Source organism: Chamaea fasciata, unplaced genomic scaffold (genome assembly GCF_029207755.1).
Source record: "Chamaea fasciata isolate MVZ Bird 193981 ecotype frontalis unplaced genomic scaffold, bChaFas1.0.hap1 SCAF_4, whole genome shotgun sequence".
Lineage (NCBI taxonomy): Eukaryota > Metazoa > Chordata > Aves > Passeriformes > Sylviidae > Chamaea > Chamaea fasciata.
In genome coordinates this window covers 47,533,635-47,550,111 of record NW_027094089.1, presented here as the reverse complement: position 1 = coordinate 47,550,111, position 16,477 = coordinate 47,533,635, and the positions used below count along the sequence as shown (strand labels likewise).

At 39.1% G+C, this 16,477-nt stretch overlaps 1 long non-coding RNA gene across 1 annotated transcript; it reads left to right on the top strand.

Moving 5' to 3' along the window:
• Nucleotides 1-4,689: 4,689 nt before the first annotated feature.
• On the top strand, nt 4,690-6,557 carry LOC136288905 (uncharacterized). The gene is made up of 3 exons (XR_010720642.1): nt 4,690-4,745; nt 5,505-5,605; nt 6,039-6,557. It is a non-coding gene; the product is annotated as an uncharacterized lncRNA (long non-coding RNA).
• Nucleotides 6,558-16,477: the final 9,920 nt, after the last annotated feature.

Sequence of the window (16,477 nt, the reverse complement as noted above, 5' to 3'; positions counted from 1 at the left end):
TTCTTATCTAACTGGAAACTGAAGTCTTGCAACGATTTGCCCTCTGATATGTTTTTGACTCTCATGTATTCAGTGTATGTGAACATATCCCAAAGGATTTCACTCACTCCCAACAATGAGAAAAATTTGTATCGTTTCTTGTTCATTTATGTATATTTCCTCTAACTGTGGGACATGAAGATTCTTTGTGCACACTTTCTTTTTTTAGCTACATTATGATGAGCATTGTAATGGACATAGTGTGGCTTGTTTTACTCAGCTTGCCCAAGCAATATATGAGAAAGACAATATATCACTAATTATTCCAACCCTGTGGCCCTTATCATGAATTTTGTGTAAAATACTAAGTGTTTAGATAATAATGGGGGAAAATGCTGGTCACTGATATAATCATGATAAATTTAGCATATCTTTTGAATAAATATTATCAGGTTAATAAAGGAGAGATTAATGCCCCTGGAGACACTTAAATCCTCTTAAAAAGGGAGATCAAAAGTACATTCAGTTTCTTCTGACGACAAAAATGGAGAGGGGAAGAGACTGAATGAGCTTGGTGACTGGATACTGAAGTTTTCTAAGCAGCAACAGGAAACATCGTGATGCCGAGAACAAATTTACTAGTCCATTCCTTCAGAAAATAAAATTTACCACTTGAAGGAAAGAATCCAGAATATTTTCATCTTGTCTACTTTTCTTCTGCTCCCTTGCCTTCTCCTGCACTTTCCATATATACAATGAAATATTTGCAATATTATTCAACTCGTCATGATTTGTTTCCTGGAATATGTAGCATCTGGTCAAAGGGAAATTCAAAGTATAGTTTCTCAGCAATTGATAATTTGTGACCAGTGAATAACCTGGGCATGGGGGGCCAGAAGGTTCACCTGCAGACAAGGCTGAACTGACCAGACACAAGAATGACAGGACAGAAAGACTGTACAGAATTGAAGCTCCTCTTGGGAATGAGGCGTGTTGCAGTGTGGTCTTGTAACAATTGGTTGTGGACATAAGTGCTCAGAGGCCACCTTTGGGCAGCAGATCCTGGCCGGGGAATGGATCCAATGCCAGATATACATAAGGAATTTGCTCCTGTCACACCTCGGCAGATTCTGTGTTAAACTGAAACTCTACCCAATCATTGTGCACTAAGACTTTTCTGTTTAAGCACAAATATGTGCTGATTTCCTAGCAGTGGAATTCAACTTCTGTATTTTTCCCTTTTATGTTTCCCCAAATATGTTTTGTTTTGTTTTGGTTTGGTTTTTTTTCCTGCAGAAAGTACACTGTGGAATTCAAGGTAGCTACAAGCATACATGAGCAGTTGTAATAAAACACAGAGATGTTAATAGACAGTCTAGATAATTATTTTCTGGGTTTAGCTCATAAGGATTTGCAATACTGGATAGATATTTTTGTTTGCTTTTTCTATTTTTTGATGGCAGACCAAGGTTATTCGATCTTGTAGATAGTTGGAAAAGATTTAAACCTAGATTTTTTTTTTTTTTTTTTTGTGTAGCTGTCTTTTTGGAAACTGTAGTTTCTTGTGAGTGGTCATAGGTTCTGAATTTTTCTGAGGCAGTATGAGAGGAAAGATTGACATGCTGGTTTAATATACTTTCAGCTAACAATTTTCCAGGACCAAGAAATAGACAAGAAATTTGTATAGGTTTAGGAACAGTGTTTTGTGGCTTCTTGAAGTAAAAAATATTTTGTTTTCCTCTTCTTCTTTAAATAGTTATTTTACAGCTTTTGGAAAAGCTGGGTGAAAACCTAATGAAGACACTTTCATGTGGTCCAAGCATGTTTTATTTTCCAGTTCTTGATTACACAAATTGACTTCATGCAGGAACACGATGAGTAAATTTTATGACATCTCATGGTTCATTGTTTTCTATTGATCACTATTGTCTACTGTTAATGGTTTTCCAACTTTGCATTCTGCATGAGGTGACATGGAAAGATAATTAGTATTTTGGAAGCAATTATAAAGTTTAAATTGAAGTCTTCATACCTTTCATAGCATTCCTACAGTGCAACGAGTTTGGAAACTGGTTGCTCATAGTGTTGGTTCACCCTGCAGAAGTTGCCTGTTTGGAAAGAGAAGAAAAATAAATTGCCAAGGATTTGTAAGAGCAGAAATAGCTTATTCTGCTCACAGAGAATTAGGATTATTTATGACTTAATATTAAAAGCAAAATCTTATGCTTAACAGCAGAAAAAGCATTACAAAAAATAAGAATTCTCTTGGGGAAATAAACATTTAGGTGGTAAGAAGGTGTGTTCATGGTTTGTAACAGTCTAATTGATAGTGCATTTTTGTTGGATCTGTCAGTTTAACATTTTATAGTGGGTTGGTGTGTTTGCGTGTTTTTTTGTTTGAGTTATGGGGTGGGGTTTTTGTGTTTTTGTTTGGTTGGTTGGTTTTGTTTTGGTTTTTCTGTTTGTTTCTTTTTGTTATTGCGGAGCACTAATATAATTATCTCTATTTTACATTTGGGGAAACTAATCTTATGAGAAATTGCCTTGTGAATTTGGTTGTTTGTATACTGAAGACTTCTGCACAGCTGTAGAGCATCTGATTTCTCATGCAAGAGAAAAGGTATAACCATGGTGAATCCTGCTAAAGGAAGCATGGAGCCACAACCCTCTTTTTGTTTCTCCCTAAAGTACCTTTTGTTGAATAATAAGAGCTTGGAAATGCCCTCTTCAGGGTAAAAAAAGATTTCCAAGTTTTGGGAATCTCACTTTCACTGAGTGCAGCTTTATCAGCTTGATCCTTATTTCAAAAAGGGTTTCATACTGTCATTATGTTTTATTTCTGAAGATTTTAATTTGTATCTAGGGTAATGATTACCAGAAAATCTTAAAATACATCATGTGATAGGAAAAGAAAAAAAAACAAAACAAACCCCAACAAATTATGGATAGCTAAAAGGCAAAATAAGAGGGGGAGTAGTAATGAAAAAAAAATTGTTATATATGGTATTTCTGTTCTGGAGAATAAGCAATAAAATGCAGAGAGTTTTTCACTTAATTATTTATTCAAACACAAATTTAAGTCACTGCTCTTGTCTAATTTCAATTGGGCTAAGTGTCAACCTCAGAAAGGCAAGCCCTTAAACTGCATTGTCTCCTTCCTTAATCAGCACATTTATACGGAACATATATGTACAACATATACAACAAATATGCAAGGTATCAGGGTTCCAAAACCTGCAGGTAGATGTACAGTTTAGTAAGCACCCTCCATGTCTTTCATCATTGTTTTTTCTTTTGGATCAGGGAAAGGAAAACTTGACTCAATACTGTTGTGAACAGTGACCTGCCATTGGTAAAATACAGCAAGTTAGAAGCAGATATTATGTGCTAAGCAAAGTGGACATAGAAATCTCCATACTGACTGATAAGGCAGTTGCCAAGATAAAATTCAGACTGCAAAATACATCGAAATTGAATAGGAAGATGATCTGATGCTGCTAGAGGACACGAAAGAACCACACTCACCCATCAGGTTCTGAGATGAGAAAGAAAAAAAAAAGAGTTTATTATGGTTTGGGGTTTAAATAGGGTTTGGAATTTGATCTAGGATTGGGGGACAAGAGTAAAACCTCTCTGACTCCAGTGGTCAACTTAGAAGTCCATCAATTTGTCCTTCCCCCTGGAAGATACACATATTTACTACATATCAGTCTTCGCTTTTGTTACAAGAGTGAGAAAGCTCCAGTCCAAGAATGAAAACCTCAGAAGGCTGAAAAACCTGGGCAACAATCTGGCTCAGACACCAGTCTTGAAGGTAGAAAAAAATTATTTTAGTGAAGACATAAACAATTTTCTACTATATAGAAAGAAAAGAAATAAAAAAAAAATGAGGAAAGATTTTATCAGCATCTGTTTCATCATGGATTTGCATTCAATGAAGCCATAAATTTATTTTTTTTAAATACTACTCTGAAGATGTCTGCATGTCTCACATACACATTTTGTTTCCTTAAAATATTTTAATTTCTTTTTTATTACACCCTAATATCTGTGCCTAATGCTTGTTTCAATGGAACTAAAGCTTCTCTTGTTTTTACTCTGTATTTCTGATCAGTTCTTCAATTTCTTCCTAGTGTGCTTTTTGTTCAGCAGTTACTGCATGTACAAAACTCCATGGGAAAAAAGAAAAACCTGGCAATAGTTAAGTCTCAGTATGTTCCTACTAGCTGATCTAACAGTAATAATCTAGAGGGTTTGAGTTTTTTTCAAAACAGCTGCAAGCACAAACAACTTGTACAGAACTTCTGATATTCTAATTTTAAATAACGGGTGTTTTACATGTGTCATTGGACATCAGAAACTTTGTAGTGCTTAACAGCAGAATTTTTTGCTTTGAGGCCCATGCGAAAGACGCTAAAGGATGGGGTACTTAAAAAAGGAAGAAAGCAAGATAGCAAAGGGAAGCACAGTGGGACGGGGATTTGAAGGCAAAATCTTCCTAAAGAGGCTCTATTTCAGGTTCAATTCAGACCTACAACAGAATAGATAAAGGTGAAAGTGTGTGGGAAGGCAGATAGAGATGATCCTAAAGGCAATTCTGCCTCTGATACATTCCAGCTGTGTTAATTACCAAACAGTAGGAACCGCCTTGCCCTCCCAGCTATGGGTGTGATAAATAAATGAGTTAGCTGGTAGTGAGTCAGTTGAAGAGTGCTGGCTGTGCTGTGAGAAGGAAGGGACACAAGGTCATGTGAGGCACAAAAAGGGTGAGACATTGTATGAGAGACAGACAGGGTTAGGTGGCCATGCTATGGACAGGAAGGAGTGAGTTTGAACTGCAGAAGTGTCTTGGGTTGCAATGCAAGATGTATTCTATTCCCATCTTTTGAAACCAGCTGAAGAGATCTTTTTCTTTATCTCATAACTCCAGGGCAGGTGTTTTTCTGTTAATGGGCCAGCTGTTAAAACCAGGTGGGGCAATGTTCTTTATCTTTTCGCGGACCCATCTTTCCTCTGGGGGATATCTGCTGTTAATGGCCATTAAGGCTGATACCACATGTCTGATAACATTATGTCATCTCACTGTGAGATGCTCCACCCAGGGAGAGGAGCCAGGAGCCAGGCATTCCTACCTGGGGGAAAAACTAAGAGTCAGAACAGCCTGTTTCCACTGGATTCCAGAGGAAGACTGGACCCATCTCACCACCACTGCACCCTTCTACAGGATCATCTCTGCTCCAAGAGAACCACATCTGTCAGTCCAGGAGAACTTAATTGGACTGTTACCAACACCCTGACCAACAGGGTGTCAGTCTTGTTCTGACTCTGACAGTGTTTTTCTTTTTTGTTTGCCTTTTTTTTTTTCCTATTGCCTTTTCAATATTTTTAGTAAAGATCTGTTACTCCTATTCCCATATCTTTGCCTGAAAGCCCCTTAATTTCAAAATTACAATAATTCGGGGGGGGGGGGTGGGGGGTGTGTTAAATTCTCCATTCCAAGGGAAGATCTGGCTTTTCCCTGGCAGACACGTGTCTTTCCAAACTAAGACAAGAAGGAAGAGAGAAGAAGGAGAGAAAGAGGCAGAGCTGTGTGGAGCTGCTCATGGGAGGCTACAGCAAAAAACATGTAAGACTTTTTAAGATAAAAAAGTGTTGTTGCTTGAAGGCTTTTGAAATTTTTACCGGAGCACTCGGAGTGTTGTGGCCGTCTCTACAACAACAAATGTAAATGTTAAATAACACTTAATCTTCGTTAAAATAATTATCTCTTTCAGTGAAGTATTTGCTAAGTGGTGGTTTTCCAGTGGATTATGATACTCCATGTGGATAAAATAGATTTTACTTTTTCAGTCTGGTTTTTCTGTCCATTAACAAACAGGGCATAGAAAATACAGTTTCTAGAGTAATGTGATATTCTCATAGATCCTTTAAGATAGATATAACCTGAGATAAAGAACACAGGAATTGTTTTTTGTCCTTCTTAACTGTTATGTTGAGCCAAGCAGTCTATTTCAACCTTTCTTCCCATATCTCAATTTATTTACCTATTTTCCCCCCAGGTGTCAAGTATGCAACATGCCAGATGTATAGATGTATTTCACACCTAAATGAGTGGACTAATGGAATGAGGCTTACAAGGAAAAATGTATTATATACAGGGACCCTGTACTATTATTCACAAGACTATGATTTATTCTCTGATTTTTTTTTTTTTAATGAAGATTGGGTATTTATTCCCAAACTGTTACAATGGAAAGAAACTGGTTCTAAATGTCAGCGTACTGTAATATGAAGCAATTTACTCAGTTATATGTTCCTTTCATTCAGGACAATTTTCTATTAATTGTACTAACTCATACACACTGTATAATATAAACAGGGGCTTGTGGGCACCTCAGCCAGGAGTAGCAGAAAATAAACACCCTCATAATAATAAACAGAAATCTGGATGGAGTAGGTGGCTCAAGAGACAGTAAAATTGTATGGTGAATGTGCAACTGCAAGAGGGACTGAGACTGAAATGTGAATTTATGTAATGGGTGGATGTTTTCTCTGTGAAAATTCCTGAGTTTTACAGTCCCATGCTCTCAAAACTATTTAGGATTTTACTCTAGTTATTGGGAAGTTTTCCTGTTGCCTTTGATTGAGCAGGTACTAAATTCTGTTTTTATGGTTATTTTTTTCTTTTCGCCTCAGAGTTCTCTCCCTCCAGTGACTACAGTTATGCTCTAGGATAGCTGACTATCTGCTACTGCAATGGTTTATCCACCTGCCTGAAGTGAAATTCTGGCCTTGAATAGGATCACTATACCCATAACATATAATATAATAGCCATATAATCACCAAACTTAGTGAGGTGGGGCTTTTTTTTTTTTTTTTTTTTTTTTTTTTTTAAATTTAATCTGCAGCTGAAAACAAGCAGGAAGATTTTGAGTCCTCAAAGTCAAAACAAAACAACTCTCTTGTTTCCTTCACATCCCACTGACAGCATCCTATGCTTGTCATGCTCTGAATCAGGTCTGTAGACTTGGATCATATTCTTCATAATTTTAAAGGCCTTGAATGTTACCAATGTCTGTTACCATTAAGAAGCAGACATTCTTTATTCAGCTGGATGTACAGGGGGATAGCTCCTCTCAAAGACATGCAAGCTGAGTAGAGGAAAGTTTCTGTTTATATACTGAATTTTGCATATACATGCATTGATTGTCCCGGACTAAATATACATATGGTAATCATTTCCCCCGAATCATTAACATATTTCCCTTCTCCTTTACGCGTGTTCTTCTGTCCTGTGGTTCTCTCTGGTGGCCTCTGACAGTGTGGACCCCAGTGCTCCAGGTGACCTGGCTGAGTTGGCAGGACCGAACTGAGGCTGGTGAACTTCCAGTTCTCCTTCTTACACAATGGGCATTTTGAACTCTCCATAGGTCAGCAGTTTTGGAGAACAAGCATTGTGTTAACTCACCAGGTATAGGCAATTTATCACCTGATAACATGAAAATGTATATTTGATTTGCCTTTTATTTCTAGAAGTACTGAAAGTGATCTAACTACTCTGCAACAAGACAGAAAAGCAAAATTCCCAAGACAAATGCAATAGTAACTAGCGGGAAGTGTCTCTCATGCTTACCTTTTTATGGCTTTATTTGTCTTTATATCACAGAATGAGCTAGGTTGGAAAAGATCTTTAAGATCATTGAGTTCAACCTATGACCTAACACCGACTTGTCAATCAGCCCACGACACAGAGGGCCATGTCCAGTCCTTTCTTAAAGACCCCTGGAAACAGGGACTCCAGCACCTCCCTGTGCAGTCCATCCCAATGCCTAATTACGCTTTCTGTTTCTTCCTAACGTCCAACTTAAACCTCCCATGGTGCAGCAGAGGACTGTGGTCTCTCCCCCTGTCACTGGTTGCCTCAGAAAAGGGACTGACCTGCACCTGGCCACACCCTCCTTTCACGAGGTTGTAGAGAGTGAAAAGGTCTCCCTTAAGCCTTTTTTCCCGAGGCTAAACAACCCCAGCTCCCACAGCTGCTCCTCACAGGACTTGTGCTTCAGACACCTCAACAGCCTTGTTGCACTTCTCTGGGCTTGCTGCAGCACCCCAGTGTTATTCCTGAATCTTGGACCCAGAACTGGACACAGAACTCAAGGTGTGGCCACACCATCTGCAAGTACCACTGGGGAAAAACCAAAATTCTGCTGATGGTATCAGTCCTAAACCACTTATTGATAAGCATGGGTTTTCCTGTTGATTTTGTCATTGTCCTGGGGTGACATTGCGAGGTTTGTATCCCCAATCGTCTGTTGGGTCTGGGAGCAGGGGGAAGGGAGAAGTGCACGGTTTTCAGAAACTTTCCTCCACCAGCTGGCCTTGAGAGTCAGCTTCAGCAACACACAGGGAGGGACAGAGAGATCTTCTTTTTTTTCTTCATTTTTTTTCTTTCAGTGATTAGTTAGTTAGTGACTAGCTAGCAGAGGGGAGGAAACTTCGCTTTTTTTTTCTTCTCCCCCTGTTTTTTTTTTTTTCCTTTTTTCTTTCCTGATTTTTTTCCCTCTTTTTCACCTTCCCTTGGAAGTGTTAAAATCTCTCTGGACTGAGGACCAAGGAGAGCATCGTGGGGGCTCGCACCCGGAACCCACCAAGATCCATCCTGCACAGCAACATTTCCCAGCGCCAGAGGGACTGACTCAGAGCAATCACCTCCAGGAAGGACTTCTTTTCCAAATCTGTCCTCTCTCCAGAGTGGCACGAAGCTCTTGTCACCGGGTATTGTCCAATTTATTGTGCTGGGGAGTGCTTTGCCTGTTTAATAAACAGGGTTCTTTCCACTTCTCTCTGAGGAGTTTTTTTTTCTTCCTGAACCAGTTGGTGGAGGGGAGGGAGGGCCCCTTAGGAGGTTTGCTCCCAAATCTGCCTTAAACCTCTACAGTCATTCATCCCTGCACTGAAGAATCGAGCAGAACACCATTTGTGCTCTTGTCCCATCAATGAACCTCAAGCCACCACAAGAAGATGATATGCTGTTTCAAAAAACAACAAAGACAGCTAGTGCTTCCTATGCTGTGCACTGAGGAACTGAAGTAAAGGTTGATGGATGACTAAAAATTCAAAAGCAATTCTGTTCACAGAAAAAAAGGGGTTGTTCTTTCTTTTAAAATGCTTCCATTTAGTATTGTGAGATATTTCTACTCAGTTTTTGACTTTACTCGGTTTTTCATTCTACCCAATTTTTGATTCTATACAGTGTGTGGAGTCAATAAAAAATGATGCTTTCTTTCTCAAGATTGATCTATTTTATGTCTGTCAGTCTTTTTTTCTTTGAGTAAGTAATTCTAGTTACTTTCAGTTTTGCAAATAAAGCCCTAAAGAGGACACTGAATTTGATTTTCCTTTTAGACAAAGGAACAGATTATAAATGCAATTCCCCCTGGGGTTGGGAAGTGATACAAACTTTTGGATGTTTTTTGTCCTATGGCATCATTAAATGTAGTTGCTTCTGATACTTCATCATTTGTGATGCAAAAGCCTGTGTCTTCTAGGATGACATTATCATGGTTTAACCCCACCTAGCAATTCATTACTAAGCAGCTGCTTACTCCTTCCCCCCACAGTGGAATGGCAAGGAGAATTAGAAAAAAGTAAAATTCTTGAGATAAGAGCAATTTAGTAATAGAAATACAGTTGAAAAACCCTCAAACAGCCCACTAAACCCCTAAATAATGAAGAGGGAGATAACAAAAAAAAGACAGGAATAAAGTCTAAGAAAGACAAGTGGTGCAAAATACAATTGATCACTGCCTTCTGACCAAACAACAATCAGTCCCTCCTGGCCAGCTCTCCCCAGTTTATATACTGGGCATGATGTTCTGTGGCATGGAACAACCCTTTGGCATTATGCTTACTACTGGGAGGAAAATGAACTTTATCCCTGCCAAAACCAGGACAGGTGCATTTCATCAGCTTTTTTGTTTGTTTGGTTTTGTAACTAAGGATGGCCTCAAAACATGACATTTTGAAGGAAATATTTTTCATCTGTAATCAAGGTTGCTAATGGTTTAGAAGATCAGATATGATTTTTTAAATTTATGAGCTCTTCTGTGTACCAGACAGCAAACAACAAGGGTAGATATGGTATGTTAAGTATGGACAACATGGATTATTAGAAAATATGAAACTTATTAAAATGTGTGGGCACGTGTGCTGTCACATCATAAGAGGAAGATGTTACCATTATCCAATCCTATCCACCCTGCCATGTCTTGTTTGTGTCCTTAAAAACATACTTCATCTTATGATAGAAACAGACCTTCTCTAACTGCCAACACTGTTTCCCAGAGCTGTTCCCTACAGTTAAATCCATTATTGGTCACTTATAGAGTGACAGTGTAATAGATGTTGATCTATGAAGGAAAACCATTCTCGTAGTCTTAGTTACTGCCCCAACTCGCCTTAGAGTTGGTGTAGAAAAAATGTTTCTATGAGAGTAATCTGACCTACTGTGAACAGTGAGTGGGACAAAACATGTCTTAAAAGTGTTATTTACTTTCTGCAGGCTACAAGAGTCTTGACAACTGGTTGACATGCAGACTTTTCTTACTGAGATGCCCTTTGAATGAGTGGCCCCAGGGATGCTGGCAGGCAGTAGCTTCCGTGAGCAAGAGCTTTGTGTTGAGGACTGTCAATCTATCTTATTTGCCAAGCAGAACTTTGAATTTAACTTTTTAATAAGTGACCTTCACCAGCAAGTCCCAACAATGCAAATATCTCTCTATATGATCAGGAACACCATCATAATTTTGTCAATTTTCCTAGTGTACATCACAAATTTGCCACCATTATGCAAATGCTGCAGAAGTGCAAGCAAAACATGGCCTGGCAGAAAACCCTAGAACTATGGCTGAAGTGAAAAAAAGTGAAACTGGAATACAAAGGCTGCAGAATTTTTACAAATCCTGATCGTATTCATGCAAGACTTCTAAAAGTATTTTTGTAGCAGATGTCATTGGCTCATGTTAGAGCCAAAAGGAAGCAAAGAGGGAGCAATGAAGTCTGCCAGGTAAACAGCGGTCTCCAAACAAGCAGAATATCTTTTGTGAGCTTGCTGCATGTGGAGAAACCTGGTGGCTGTTGGAGTCAGCGCTGTCACAGCTGATGGCACTAGAATGTCACCTCTTGGAAGTGGTCTGATGCTCTCTGCAATCTGGTACCAGCTGTGTCAACAGGTAAAAATAACCATTATATAAATCCTAGACTTCAAAAAAATCTTGTTCATTTGTTTATGAGTGGTATCAAAGGCCAGTTTCAGGAAGGATGGTAGACACTGAAGTAAAACCATTTTAAAATTAAAATCTCACCTATTTTTGCCCTCTCCAACTTGAAACAGAACAGATAATTTCATACATATGTATTTTTTGATTTAGATTGTTATGTGAAATTGAGGATGGAATTAAATTATTTTGGCATTTATGAGATATAAACAAAAATGTATCTGAGAAATAAGTAAAATTTTTTCTAACATTTGTAAGTGGAAAAGTGCCACTTTTCTTTGTATATATCAATAACATTGTGGCAAAAAGTCAATTTAATAGTAATTATAGATAAAGAAATGGAGTTACTTTAGGTAAATTCAGAATCTTGTGTGAACTTTCGCCTACATTATTGTAGCCTTAAAGTATGAAATTACATCTTACTGTGTATTGTGTTCATTACATGTAAAGCTTTATTTTAGTGATGAATGCCTTATACAAATTTTCAAAATATAGTACTGAATATGAGGAAGACCCAGTTAAAAGAATTTTATTTTTGAAGTTTTTTTCTCAGAATTTTTAATGATTTTCTAATTTTTCTTTGTTATTTAGTTATGAACAAAATGAATATTCTGAAATCTGGAAAAGAAAGAGTTATGTAAATCACACTTACGCTTTTTCCGTTTTTTTTTTTTTTCCTTATCAGTTTTAAGTCACAGGAATTGGACAATGAATTGCAATGCAGTAATATCCAAAAGCAGTTAATTTTAGAGAAAATTTCTTAAGGTCTATTTAAGGACCAAGCATTATTGATCTAACTGGTCTGATCCTGAATATAAGTGAATGAATTATTTATATGTTTTTCATTAAATTCTGCTTCTTGAAAATCATAAAATCATTGGATTTGTGTCTCCTTTTTGTTGTTGTTGCTGTTTTTTTCTGGTTTTGTTTTTTTTTTCAATACCTGTTTTCCAGAGATTTCAAATACATATATTAAATGCAAGAAATTTAGCTATGAAGATGGTCAGAATGAATCTGGGAATCAGACCTCAAACCCACGGAAGATCTCTGCTCTGGACTGTTCCTATCTTTTGCAGCAGTCACAGAATTTCCTAACTCCACAGATGCAGATGTCCCTTCAAGACAGATGCACTGGTTCAGTCGATTTCTGTAAGGTACAGCTTCAATCATCACTGCTGGCTAGTGCTGTGAAGGACGAGAAAAGAGACTTTTTAAAATATATTAACAGCAAAAGGTGGATCAGAGAGATAACATTGTTACTTCACAAAGTCAGTCAGTCAGTTCACAAATCAGGATGTAGACAAGGCAAAGACATCTAATGTTTTCTTCACCTTTGTCTTTGACATTTGTGATGGGGTCTGGGACCCCAAAAGTGCTGCAAGACTGTAGATCTCAGCGAGGATGAAAAACTCACAGCTAACCCAGAACACGCTTGAGACTTGCTGCTTTATTTGGATTTTCGTAGACCTCTGGAGCCCAAAGGGATTTGTTCCAGGCTATTTAAAAAGATGGCAGATGGCACCATGGGGTCTGCCTCCATTATTTTTCAACAGTCTGGTAGTCTGGAGAGATCCCTTTGGATGGTAAATTAACATATGTTGTCCCAGTTTTGAGGAAGGGCAAGAAAGAAACCCCTGTGAATTACAGGCCTACCAGTCCCACTTCAGTATCTAATAAAACTATGGAGAAGGTTGCTCTGGAAATTACTGAAGAATACTTGAGAGTCAAGTACATCTTTAGTCATAGCCATGATGAGTTCACAAGGGGAAAACTTTTCTTAAGTAGCTTGATTTCTTTTTAAGACAAGGCCAGCCATCTAGCCAACCAAAATAATTTAGTAGATGTGGGGTTTTTGTGAATTTCAGGAGGTTTTGATACTGTCTTTCTCAGTAATCTGGAAAAAATGTCCCAGAAACCGCTAGTCCATAATACATTGGGTGACTACAGCCCTGCCAGTCTATCCTTGGTTCCTGGAAAAATTATGAAGATCATGCTGGGTACTACTGAGAGAACAATGTAAGAATCAAGCACAATCAACTTAGGTTCACCAGGAGAAGTTCTGTTTAACTATTTAGATATCCTTCTACACCAAGGTCACCTGCCACATGGATAAAGATGGTGGTTGTAGTTTCCCTGGCTTTTGGTAAGGCTTTTGAGGCTGCCTCTCAACAGCACCGTTCTGGACAAACAGTCCAACTATGAAATTACAAGGTCTGCCATTAGCTGGATGAAGAACTGATTGAAAGAAAGTGTTGGAGTGAATGAGGCCACATGTGGTTGCTGACCTGTCGCAAGGGGTGCTTCTCAGGGCTTAATCCTAGGACTGGTTCTGTTCAGTATTTTCATCAATGATCAGGATGCAGGAGCTGAGCACACCAGAGGCAATTATAATGATGATACCTATCTGGAATTGCTATTGACTTTCTTGAGGTATGAGGGGCCTAGCAGAAGGATGGGGATAGATTGGAGCATTGGCAATCATCAGTGGCATGAAATTTAATAAATCAAAGTGCCAATTTTTGCACTTGGGATGGGACAACCCTGGTTATGTGTATATGGTAGGGAACGAGCTGATGGAGAGCAGCACCACAGGAAGGAACCTGCAGACATGAGTCTGCAGTGCCCTGGCAGCCAGGAGGGCCACCTGCATCCTGGGTGCATCAGGCACAGCATCAACTGGGCAAGGGAGGGGATTGTCCTCCTCTGCTCTGCACTGGGGCAGTCTCACCACAAGTGTTAGGGGCAGGTCTAGGTGACACAATACAAGAAGGATATTAAGCTCTTAGAGAGTGCCCAAAGGAAGGCACCGAAGATGGTGAAGGGCCTTGAGGTGAAGCTGTGTGCAGAGTGGCTGAGGTCACTTGGTCTGTTCAGCCTGAAAAAGAGGAGACTGAGGGAGACCTCATTGTAGTTACAAATTCCTCATGAGGGGAAGAGGAGGGGCAGACACTAATATCTTCTCTGTGGTGACCTGTCACAGGATCCAAGGGAATGGCATGAAACTGTGATGGGGAGATTTAGGCTGGACATCAAGAAAAAGTTTTTCACCTGGGGGTGGTTGGCACTGGAACAGTTTGGACAATGCTCTCAGGCATATGATGTGATTCTTGGGGTATCCTGCCTAGAGGCAGGAGTTGCATTCAATGATCCTGATAGATCCCTTCCCACTCAACATATTCTGTGATTATGTGATTCTGCACTTAGAACAGAGTAAGTTGGACGTAAGTATGAACTGGGAGAGGAGTGGCTGGAGATCAGCCCTGCTGAACAGGATCTTTTGTTGTTGGTCAGCGCCAGACTCATTGTGAGCTAGCAGTGAGTCCAGGCAGCCAAGAGGGCAAACTGCATCCTAGGGGGCATCAAACACAACACCTCCAGATGATTAAAAGAGGTGATGATTCTGTTATATTCAGCATTGGTTTCACCTCACCTTGTGAGCTGAGTGCAGTGCTGGGCCCCACCATCTATGAAGGATAATGTGAATGCAATAAAATGCATCCAAAGGACTGTAACAAGAAAGTATGCCCTGTGTGTCCTCTCATCCAAAAGTGCCAGCTGGTCCTGCAGTGCATAATATGCCACAAAGCAATGGGACATGAGGAAACTGAATGAAAATGCTTCAGAGGTAGTTCAGATTTGACAGCAGGAAAGGGTTCTTCACTGAAATGGTGATTCGTCACTGGAGAAGGGCTCCACAGGGAAATGGTCAATGCTGTCAGATTTCATGGGTCATCTGGATGATTCTCATAGCCTTGTGATTCAGTATTAGGTAGTCCTGCTGGATCAGGGATTTGGACTTGACAGTCCTTGTGAGTGAGGCCATTCAATTTCAGAGAATCTATGGTTATAGAGTTGTATATGATGCTAAAACACCAAAGGGAAGGAATATATTTTCCTTATTTTTATTCAATTTCCATGTCCCAGTTTCCTTTTCAAGAAATGCCAAATGAATTGTTTCTTGAGGATTGCAGGCAAAGCTGAAGAAAATGCTATTGAGACGGCATTTGCCTCTTCTTCATGCAAGAAATATTTGCTCCATTAGGTCATCAGCCAGCACAAAATCTTATAAATCACCTGTAGCCCAACTGAAGAATAGTGATACTAGTCTGCCATGGTTGTTTGCCATTACACTCAGAGCATTTTCTTTTTGAAAGAAATGTAATTCAAAGGTTCTAGTTATGTTTTTAAAACCCAAACTAGTGAAGTTTGCTGATTGTGAAATGATGGAACTTGGAATTCAATGTACTAGTTTACCAAGCAAGAACTAACAGCAAACTGGACAGAAAAGAAGGCAAAAAAGGATTTTGGACAGGAGGCAATACTTTACTGTTCTGATTAGGCATTGGACAATCCTGACTTAGCGTGGAGGCCATAAGATACTACGAGAGTGAGAAAAACAGGACAGAAATATTGTCTTACATTACTAATTTATACAAATAAGTGACTGCATTCACTGAAAAGTCAAACTAAGTTAAGAACTGAGATCTGATAAAGATTTTTAAATTCATTTTTTTTTCTTGCATTTACCAGCCACCGGCACAGGAAAACAAACCTCAGACAGTTGTTTTCCTATTCATGTACACCAAAACCAAATTAAACTGAAGGATGTAGCATGGTTGGATTCATTTGAGGTACAAGCAGCTTTGTCATAAATATGAAATGATGTAATGAAGATGAACATTGTATTAAAAGAGAACATTGACTACAGGGAACTACAGCATTTACATGGTGTTTTTTGATTGATATTTCCTGCTGCTTCTAGTTGGCAAAACCCTGTGGTGGTCCTGCTGTGAATCAAGAAACTCTAGAAAGAGTGGTAGCTGGAAATGGGGATAAGCATTATTAGTTAAAATGCTTCATTCTTTAAACCAGTACTCCCGGCAATATTTAATTCTTCTTTTATTTCCAGCTATAGCTCTGGATAGTGTACAAGAATTCAGGATGGGGATTGTCTTCAGTCCTCCATTGGGCAGCAGATGGACCCAAAACATCTTTGGCAGACAAATGAGTTGCAGTTACCTGGGGAGAACAGGGACAAAGAAAGGTGGGTTGGGTGGCCATGGAGGAAATGAGTAACTTGTTTTGAGACAAGCAGATTGCACCCAAGTGAGAGAGGGCATTCAGAAAGTCAAGGGAGGGATGTACCATGGGTTGGTTCCTAGGCACACCAAAAGAAAATCTGCTGCAGAGAAACAGTTCTGTTCAGTTCTGTGAAAATGAG